Source organism: Dasypus novemcinctus, chromosome 26 (assembly GCF_030445035.2).
Source record: "Dasypus novemcinctus isolate mDasNov1 chromosome 26, mDasNov1.1.hap2, whole genome shotgun sequence".
NCBI classification, from domain to species: Eukaryota; Metazoa; Chordata; class Mammalia; order Cingulata; family Dasypodidae; genus Dasypus; species Dasypus novemcinctus.
In genome coordinates, this window is record NC_080698.1 from 26,272,362 (window position 1) to 26,282,438 (window position 10,077).

The 10,077-nt window shown below is 39.8% G+C and overlaps 1 pseudogene; it reads right to left on the reverse strand.

The window, feature by feature from the left end:
- Positions 1 to 3,196: 3,196 nt before the first annotated feature.
- Positions 3,197 to 5,116, reverse strand: LOC101437616 (transcription factor RFX3 pseudogene; annotated as a pseudogene).
- Positions 5,117 to 10,077: the final 4,961 nt, after the last annotated feature.

The following is a 10,077-nucleotide window of genomic DNA, read 5'->3' on the forward strand; positions in this document are numbered from 1 at the left end:
CAAACACATTTCTTTCTTTCTGACACCACCCTCTATAGAGTGCTCCCCCAGCCTTGTACAGGAAAAAAAAAAAAAAAGGAATTAATGCAAGAGATGTTTCACACCAAGGAAGGGGTCAGAGAAAGAACATGCAAGGAAAATGCCTTTCCTAAGGAGGAGGAGCCCTCTCAGTACAAATTCACTGTTGCCTCTCCTACAACTCAAAGAGAAGTTGCAGGGATCGCAATGTCATGAAACCCACCTACGTCTCCACGCTCATTTCCTAGTCATTTCTGCCTGCCACCAGGAAAGACGGGCTCATCTTGTTTACTGAAAGGGTTCCTGCACATGGCAAAGGGGCTTCGACTCAGAGGCACGATGCAGGTCAGGAAACACAGTACAATTCTGAAATATGTGTGAAGTCAGGTCCTAAACTGGTCCTATCATCCTTAATTTGTACAGCAGCTATCCTACCCCACTATTCGTACTTTTAAGAAACATAAATAGTATGTTGCATGATTTGTTTCTGGACATCTCCTCACTACATACAAAGGGCTGGTTTCTCTACCTGAGCAAAAGCCCTGCTTAACCAGTTAGCAAAGACATGTATTTAAGATGGCCTATGTATGTTGCAAGATAAGGACCAAGTTTCAGGGACCAAATTTAGTGACGAATCTGGAGGATGCTGTGGTATTAGAAAATGACTTTAGAGATATACTAAAACTAAGTAGAAATTCTAAGAACACTGAATAGCCCATTAACTGATCATGAAGAGGTTGCCATTTTTAACAGCATACTGGTGATAAGATCAGGGTAAGTGACCATCTAGCATAAGAGAGGTCCCAGGTTTAAATCAGCCTGGGTTCTTCTCCTAGAACTTCAGACATCTCTGGAGGGTCCCAAGCCCTTTTTCTTTACTAGCCCTTCTCTTTTATCAATGTCCACACAGTCAGGTGTCCTGGTCCGCATAAGAGGATATCTAAATGAGGAGACCTAGGGATTATATTTTGCTACTTTTTGGCACTCATCTGCCTATATGTTGTAAAGATCAGAGCACACATTGTTTTTTCAATTGTGATCCACATGAAGGGCACAATCCACAGGTAAATCGAAGGATAAACAGAACTCATTAACAACACCAGAAGGAAGCATCATCCTAAAAATAGCAAAGATTACTGTGTGCTTACTAGGTGCTTGGCATTATCTACACACTTTATATATAACTCAGTTAATCCTCACAACACCCTAGGAAGAAGGTAAAATTATTATCCCCATTTGACACATGAAGAAACTGACATAGAGAGATGAAATAACTTACCCAAGGTCATATATCCAGGTAAAAAGATTCCAGAAACTGTACTCTTGTCCACTAACTCTGCTGCTTGCAGAGGGACATAAATGAAACTGCATTCCTTTCCCCTTCATCACTAAAACACAACCAAATACAAAGCAGGCAAGAGTAGAGTGAGAAATTTACATTCATCCAAAGATAGCTTTGTAAATTATCATTACTTTTTTAAATTAGAGAAGTGGTAGGTTTACAGAAAATACAATGTTCCCATATACCTCTCTATTATTAACAGGTGGCATTAGTGTGATACCTTTGTTACAACTGATGAAAAAATATTAACCATAGTCCACAGTTTACATTAGGTGTATTTTGTCTATATACCACCCTATTATTAATACCTTGTATTAGTATCATATATATGCTATAATTCATGAAAGAACATTCTAATACTTGTAGTATTAACCCAGTCCATCATCCACAGCAAGGTGTTGTATTATATAATCCCATGCTTTATCTTCTAACTTCCATTCTAATAATATGCATGACCCAAAGCTTTCCCTTCCAACCACATTCACATACACAGTTCAGCTCTGTTGATTACATTCACAGTAACGTGCTACCATCATCACCATCCATTTCCAAACTTTTGCGATCAACCTAAATAGAAATTCTGTACAAATTAAGCATCAGCTTTCCATTCCCTATCCCAATATGTCTCCCGGTAACTTATATTCTAGATTCAAATTAATGAGCTTGCTTATTATAATTAGTTCACATCAGTGAGATCATACAATATTTGTCCTTTTGTGTCTGACTTATTTCACTCAGCATAATGTCCTCAAGTTTCACCCGTGTTTTCACATGTATCAAGACTTCGTTCCTTTTTACTGCTGAATAACATTCTGTCATATGTATAGACCACATTTTGTTTACTCATTATGAATAATGCCTCTATGAATATCAGTATGTACATGTCTGTTCAAGTCCTTGCTCACAATTCTTCTGTGTAAATACCTAGTAGTGGGATTGCCAGGTCACATAGTAATTCTATAGTTAGCTTCCTAAGGAACTGTAAAATTGTCTTCTACAGCAGCTGCACCACTTTGCATTCCTACCAGCAATGAACGAGTGTGCCCATTTCTCCATATCCTCTCCAACACTTATAACTTTCTATTTTCTTAGTAGTGATTCTAGTGGATATGAAATAATACCTCATTTTGGTTTTGATTTGCATTTCCCTAATAGCTAGTGATGTTGAATATCATTTCATGTACTTTTTAGCTGTTTGTATTTCCTCTTGGAGAAATGACTTTTGCCCATTTTTTAAGCGACAAACATGTAAATTACTTTTCAATTATAAGAAAACAAAAACATTGACGTGAAGTGTTGCAAAAATCCTTCTTGATACCTGAAAGAAGGGGAAAAAATAACTTATTAAGAGGCAAATAATTGGTTTACATTTAAAAAAGATCTGGCAAAATATACACACCCATTCCGTTTCACAACTCCAAAAAGATAATAGTCAGCACAGAAAGATTTGACAATAGGTGACCTTCAGACTTACTAATTTTCCAACTTAAGCCCAATATCAGCAGGGTTACTGTAAGCTAGAAAAATAAGCTTTGATATTCATTAGACTGCACTGTAGGTATTTCCCATAGCACTGCACTGTCAGATAGTCTGAGTAATTGTGGTGATATATTCACTGTGAGTTTAATTCAGGTGGCTCTGCTGCACACCACTTTCAAGAACAGGCTGCATATAGCTGGCCTGAAATACCTGGGTCAGCTCTGTTTTCTCTCTTTGGGCTTGAGGCTCTGAAGAGTCATCCAGTTCTTCATCCATTTCACTTTTCACTTCACTGCCTTCATTTTGATCCAGATTTCCAGGAGACACAGAATTTAAATGACCACTCACCCATGACTGCTATGGTGTCTCTCCTGTTGCCTGGGCAACATGCTGTTCTACTAAGTAGAATATATTCTCATCACAGAGTAGATGAATCAAGTAGAAGAAGCCAAAGCTAGCAGCACTGTGTAGAACCATCGAGCTGGAGAAAGACCATTTTAACCAAAATTGCCTGATGGCTTCAGGAAACCTGGGTCTTCCTTCATAGGACTTCATCAGTGCTTACACACATTGTCAAGATAGGCAGCCCACTGCTGCAAGGTGCTCTGCTGGGATCTTAAGGTCTGTTTCTAGTCTCTGAACCATGTGGTCATCATACTGGACACCCAAGAAGGCTTCTCCTGCACATTTCCCTTGTCAACATGGTTTGAGGGTACTGAGCATCTGGTTAATTTGATAAGTGTTCTGAAGCACTGCACGAACCACCTTGGCCAGGTGATTGAGAAATGTATATCTTTGCAGAGTCTGGGCAAATGCACTTACAGCAGCAACCGTGGTTTGTACCCATCTCTGTGGAATATTGTTCGTGACATTGGAAAGCCAACCTTCAAGTTTTTTTTCAAAATTTTGGATGACTTGGGTCAAGGCACTAGGAATAGGTCTAAGGACACCGGGGATGAGAATCTCCACCAAAGCCTGATACTTCACATAGTCAGTTACACATCCATTTCAGGATAGACTCATGTTTGCACAAAGTTATCAGCTTTGCTTTTGTTTACTCATTATGAATAAACTTTCTATTCCACTAAGATTGCCTGACTTAGTAATGGTAGTGCCATCTGTTGGAGTAGAGGAAGAATAGGGCCAGAATGTTTGTCACATTTCTATCAGGTTAAACTGAAAATTCACAACAACGTCCAATATTGTCCTACAGTGCTCTTGATACAGACTCTGCAGTAATTTGATATCCTCACAGGTTATGCCATCTGACAAAGAAGAGATTTCCACTTCTCCAAACTCTGGAAGTGCTCAAGATGCACCTAAAATTTGTTTATGATGTTGACTTTTGGCAATTACAGTTTGCTCAACAGATGTGCCTGTCTGTTAACCACTTCCTGTGAAACCATCCGCAACTCCATCCACTTTCTGCACAGGCTCTCTGTTGCATGGGTTGCTGTCTCATAGCCTTATACTGCATGTCTTCTTACAGCTGATTAAGAGGAGATTCTGGCTTGATACAAATCCCATAGTTACAGTACTAGGAGTTTCTTCTAATTCCCAATCTTCTGATACATACCCCCATAAAACTTGACTTTATTAGTTTTCCAAAAGAAGCAGCATTGATTGGATCCAGTTTGTCTCATAGGTAATGTTTTTGGTTGTATAGAGTGCTTCCAGGAAGGCTCACTCCCTCTGCTGCTTCATGGATGTTCAATGCCACTGAAAGTGGTGTTGAGAAGAGAGCTTCTGTGAGTCAAAAAGTAGACCATCAGACTTCCGCAGTGCCTCTATTGCCATTTCAACTGGCGCTAGAGAGACCCGAGTTGTGTGTGTCACTGAGTGACCAGAAATCTCCATTGAATTACTGATCAGATAGGTTCCTCCAGAGCTGCTGATGAGTTATCCTCCTGTGAAGCCCATCTGAATCCTACTGGTGCCTACCATACTGTGGGACAAGACCATGATAGTCACCTGTGCAGAACTCCCTTGAGTATTGATGTAATTCCCTCCAGTGTTTTGGTCATACATCTGTATTTCTCTATCAAGATAAGTTGTTGCTTGGATTGCTCCATTGGTATAGACAGTATCACTTCCTTCCACATACTGCACCTGAGCTGGGCAGACATGTTGTACCAGTTGCACAGTCTATATCTGCTGCAACTGTTGTTGTACTGATCCCTGCTGTGCCACCTGTGTAGGCACTGTTGCTTGAATAGATACAGATGTTTGTAACGTCTCTGTTAAACCTGTGTCTGGTCTAGTCTCTGATGTCTGCATGATGGTGTCTGGAATCTGACTTCAAAGCCTGTGTTCCTAACCAATATACTTATCCCATCCATCTTGGCTGTGGATTATTGTGGTGTTTGTGGTGGGTGATGGAGATGGTGGTGGTGGGAAGGAGAAGAGGAGTACTTGTTGTTGATGGGTAACAGTCACCAGGATTATGGTGACTATGGCACTTGATTCAAAGGCAACAGTTGCTATAACTCACAAAAGAGAGAGAGAAGGGGGGAGGGGGAGGGACTTGCACATGAAGGATGGGGAAAGAAAAGGGGAGCTTTCCCATTTTTAATTTGGTTGTTTGTCTTTTTATTGTTGAGTTGTAAGATTTCTTTATATATTGTGGACATTAAGCCCTTATCAGGTATGTGTTTTCTAAATATTTTGTCCCATTGAATAAGCATTCTTTTCATTTTCATGAAAAAGTCTTTTGATGCACAAAAGCTTTCAATTTTGGGGAGGTTCCATTTATCTAGTTTTTCTTTCATTGTTTGTATACTGGGTATAATGTTCAAGAAACCATTGCCCAACACAAGATCCCAAAGATGCTTTCCTATGTGAGAGCTTTATAGCTCTGGTTCTTATACTTAGTCTTTGATCCATTTTGTGTTCATTTTTTTATGTGTTGTGAGATAGGGGTGCTCTTTCATTCTTTGCATATGGGTATCTGATTCTCCCTACACCATTTGTTGAGGAGACTATTCTTTCCCAACTGAGTGGACTTGGCAGCCTTGTCAAAAATCAATTGGCATAGAAGTTAGGATGAACTCTCAATTCGATTCCATTAGTTAATATGCCTATTCTTGTGCTGATACCATGCTGTTTTGACCACTGTAGTTTTGTAATATACTTTAAATTCAGGATGTATAAGTCCTCCAACTTCATTCTTCCTTTTCAAGATGTTTTTGGCTATTCAGGGCACTTTACCCTTCCAAATAAATTTGATAATTGACTTTTCCACTTCTGCAAAGAAGAGTGTCGAAAATTTTATTGGATTTGGTTTGCAAGTATTTTCTTGAGAATTTTTGCATCTATATTCATAAGAGAAATTGGTCTGTAATTTTGTTTTATTATAGTATCTTTATCTGACTTTGGTATTGGGGTGATGTTAGCCTCATAGAATGAGTTAGGTAGTATTCCTTCCTCTTGAATTTTCTGGAATAGTTTTAGCAGGATTGGTATTAATTCTTCTTGGAATGATTGGTAGAATTCACCTGTGAAGCCATCTGGTCCTGGGGTTTTCTTTGTTGAAAGACAGATATTTTCCTACATCTCTTTGTATTGATTTAAGAGACTTGTTTGAACATCTTTGATTAGTTGTTCCAACTTCTGAGTCTCCTCTAAATTTTTTATTTGTTCCTTAGACTAAGCCATATCCCCCTGTTTCTTAGTATAGCTTATAATTTTTTACTGGTGTCTAGGCATCTGATTATCTTGATGAGTTAACACTGAAGGTCTCTTTCTCCCTCTTATTTAGAATTTTAATTTTGATTGGCTTTGTGTTAAGATTTTCTTTGATGCTTGGTCTAACTTATTCTCGACTTTTAGTATAGTCCCATGTTCAACTGTTCAGATACTCTCAACTCTTTTTCATCTGATTCTTGCCCTGGATATGTGGGACAATTTTTAAAATTGCACTTTTTGTGCAATTGTTTCACCTCCAGGAGAAAGCTTCCTTCCCTCTGTTCTTTCTCCAGAAATCTTAATCTGTTTTGTTTGTTTTTGTGGAGACTTTTCTTCCCAGCTACTATGATTTGTTTAAATTCTCTTCCTCACTCAGTTCCTCATTTTCATTATACTTTTCAGTTCTGGAACTGGTCCTATCTTATAGCAGTTAAGTTAACCCCTCTTTTTTCTGTCAGGCTTTTTTGGCTGCAGTTTCTTCCCTGTTAGGTTACCCCACCCTGGTGAACCAGATGGGCTTAATCCGGAAAGGTGGGTCACTTCAGAAAAGTCCATTTTACCTTTAGGTATTTAGCCAAATAAACCTGGGCAGAATGGGGGTACAACAGTTCTTACCAGTATTACTATTGCAATCTGTCTTTTATATTTTTATTTATCTTTTGTCCCAGGGGGCCCTTTTGTAATCAACACTCCTCAGCCACTCATATTCTACCCTAGGTTTCTGCAGATTTAGGTCCCTGTGCCTGGGTATGCAGGAGTTCTCATTCATTGCTTTTAGTCTAGAGTCTCAGTCCACAATGGGAGGGAGCCAGGGCCCTGTTGCCTTTGTGTGCCTTCCTAGCCACGTGGAGCCAAGGGAAGAGGAGGGGAACAGGACCTGGCTAGCATCTGGCATAGAACTCTCCTACCTGCAATCTTGCTGTTCCCTTGATTCAGCATTTGTGGAGACTTTCTCCAGTCTTTACTATTTACCAGAGTTCTAAGCAAATAGGACTTGTCCTTGTACTCACTAAATCTCTGGGGAGGCCTTTTCAGAGAATGTCTTATGTCACCATGTTGATGACATCACAAAGATATTTTTAAAAAGGAAACTATCTTCATACATTGGTAGAGAGAGGAAATTTAGTATCAAATGACTTGAGATACCACTTATATCTGCACAAAAAGTTCAGCAGAAGGTATAGAGCAAAAGTTGTCATTGAGACCCTGTGAGCAGGTGAGTCTTGAATATATATTCTCTTTGGCCCATATGGTATTTTCAAGTTTTTAAAATTTCATATCAAATAGGAAAATGGAAAAAAATTTATATACATATGCAGATTTCAGGTCTCTCTAGAAGAAGCAAGTTTGCCATGTTGGTCACATCCTCCCCCGTGCAACATTTGATGAAAGCTAAGGTGTGGCTTCGTTCTTCAGATGCAACATGTACTCTAGTTTGCCATACTCATCACCCCTCCCTATCATATTATACATGGCAAATTCTCTCCTTTTTGTTTCTTACCGGGATGCCATGTAGTATTTGAGCGTGCAGACCATAATTTAGAGGAAAGAAGTTATGGAGGAAAGGATCTTGAGCCAAGAGGCAAAAAAAGGGACTCTGGTTCTAGCTGTGTGACTGATAATATCACCTCACCTCCCATGAACTCATTCTTGTGACCGTATTAGATATTATCTAAGGATTAGATGTGATGTCTGTGCAGTGAGAAATGAGCTTGTTACTGTTTCAAAGGTTGTCTAGAACAGGCTTTTCCTGTGCATTCCATGACAAGGAGAAAAATTGGAATGGACCCTGTAGTAAGCTGAAAAATGGTCACCCAAAGGTATTAGATCCTGATCTCTGAAACCTGTAAATATTACCATATCAGGAAAAAAGATCTTTGTAGAAATTATTAATCATTTTGAGATGGGGAGATTATCCTGGATTATCTGGGCAGTCCGAAACCAGGCATAAGGGTCCTTACAAAAGGGAGGTAGAGGGAAATATGATATATGTACAGAAGAGGAGAAGGTGATGTGAAGATGGAGGCAGAGAGTGGAGTGATTGGCCACAGGTCAACGGATGCTGGAAGACACTGGAGGAGGTAAGGAACAAACTGTCCTCCAGAACCTGCCAACACCTTGATTTTAGATGAGTAAAGGTGATTCCAGACTTCTGGTCTCCAGAACAGAGAGAAAATAAATTTCTGTTGTTTTAAGCCAATAACTCTGTGCTAACTTTTTAAAATGGCCATAGGAAATTAATCGAGGCCTGTTAGGTAGACATCTGCCCATTGCTGGCATGAGAGGCAGTTCCCAATACTATTTTCTATTGGTGTATGTGCTAGATTGAGTCATGTCTTCCCACAAAGACATGTTCAATTCCTAACCCCTGATCCTCTAGGTGTGAAACTATTTGTAAATAGGACTTTTGAAGACGTTCTTAAGTAAGTTAAGGTGTGGTCAAAATTGAATGAGAGTGGGCCTTACTCCAGTATGACTGAAGGTCTCATAAGCAAAGGAAATTGGACATGGAAGTAGAAGCCAGAAAAGGAAATAGAGATCACTATATGACAGAGGAAGAGATGCATCTACACACCAAGGACCCCTAAGGATTGCTAGCAAGCCAGCACCCAAAAGCTACAGACTCTGGAGAAAGCATGGCCTGTTGATACCTTGATGTTGGACTTCTAGCCTCCAAACAATGAACAAATAAATTCCAGTTGTTTAAGCCAGTCAGTGTGTGGGATTTGTCATAGCAGTCTCGGTAAATTAAGGCAGTGCATTTCATGTGCTCCTCAGGAAAGAGAGAATAATTCCTCCTTTCCCTCTGGAATGCTCTAAGCTCCTCAATTCCATCTTGGTATTCATAGGTAAGTGGACTTTTTGCTTTCTCTTTGCTCATGCGTACATGCACAAATTCATTAATTCATTCAATGAATACAGATGAAGCTCTGGGCACTATCCCAGGCACTATGATATAAATCTACAAAGAGGAAATAGACAGGTGGGGACCTACAGTACACTTCCCCAAGTATACTTCCCCACTGTGGGGAAGGTCACTTGTAGTAACTGAAGGTCACTGATAGTCAGCCATGCATGACTAATTCATCCCTTCCCTGGGACACTCCCAGTTCTTCAGGGAAATTACTAATATTTCACAAGTACTGAAGTTTATGGACTTTTTTGTGGGAAAAAAAGAAAAAGAGCCAGAACTTCATTTTAAGATCAGACATAAGAGAAAACCTAGAGGGCTGAACAGATTCAGGAGGTAACCCATCAAATTCACAGGGGAAGGCTTACCGCGTTCTTGATCTGTGGAAGACTTGGCATAAACCTCATCAGGACATCAGAGGCTCTTTGATAGTTTAGCTCTCATGCTACTTTCTACTGTGCAGCCTACATTCTGATTCCAATCTCACAATCCCAAACTGCCCAAGGTAAGGCCTTGTATCCAAGATCACATGGTAGAGACATGTGCTCCATGCATCTGTCCCATTTCACAGACAGGAATGCGTTTGTCTCCATCCCACTTCAAGGTGTCCGTTTGACTTTACAGGCACTCTGGGAAGTAGGAG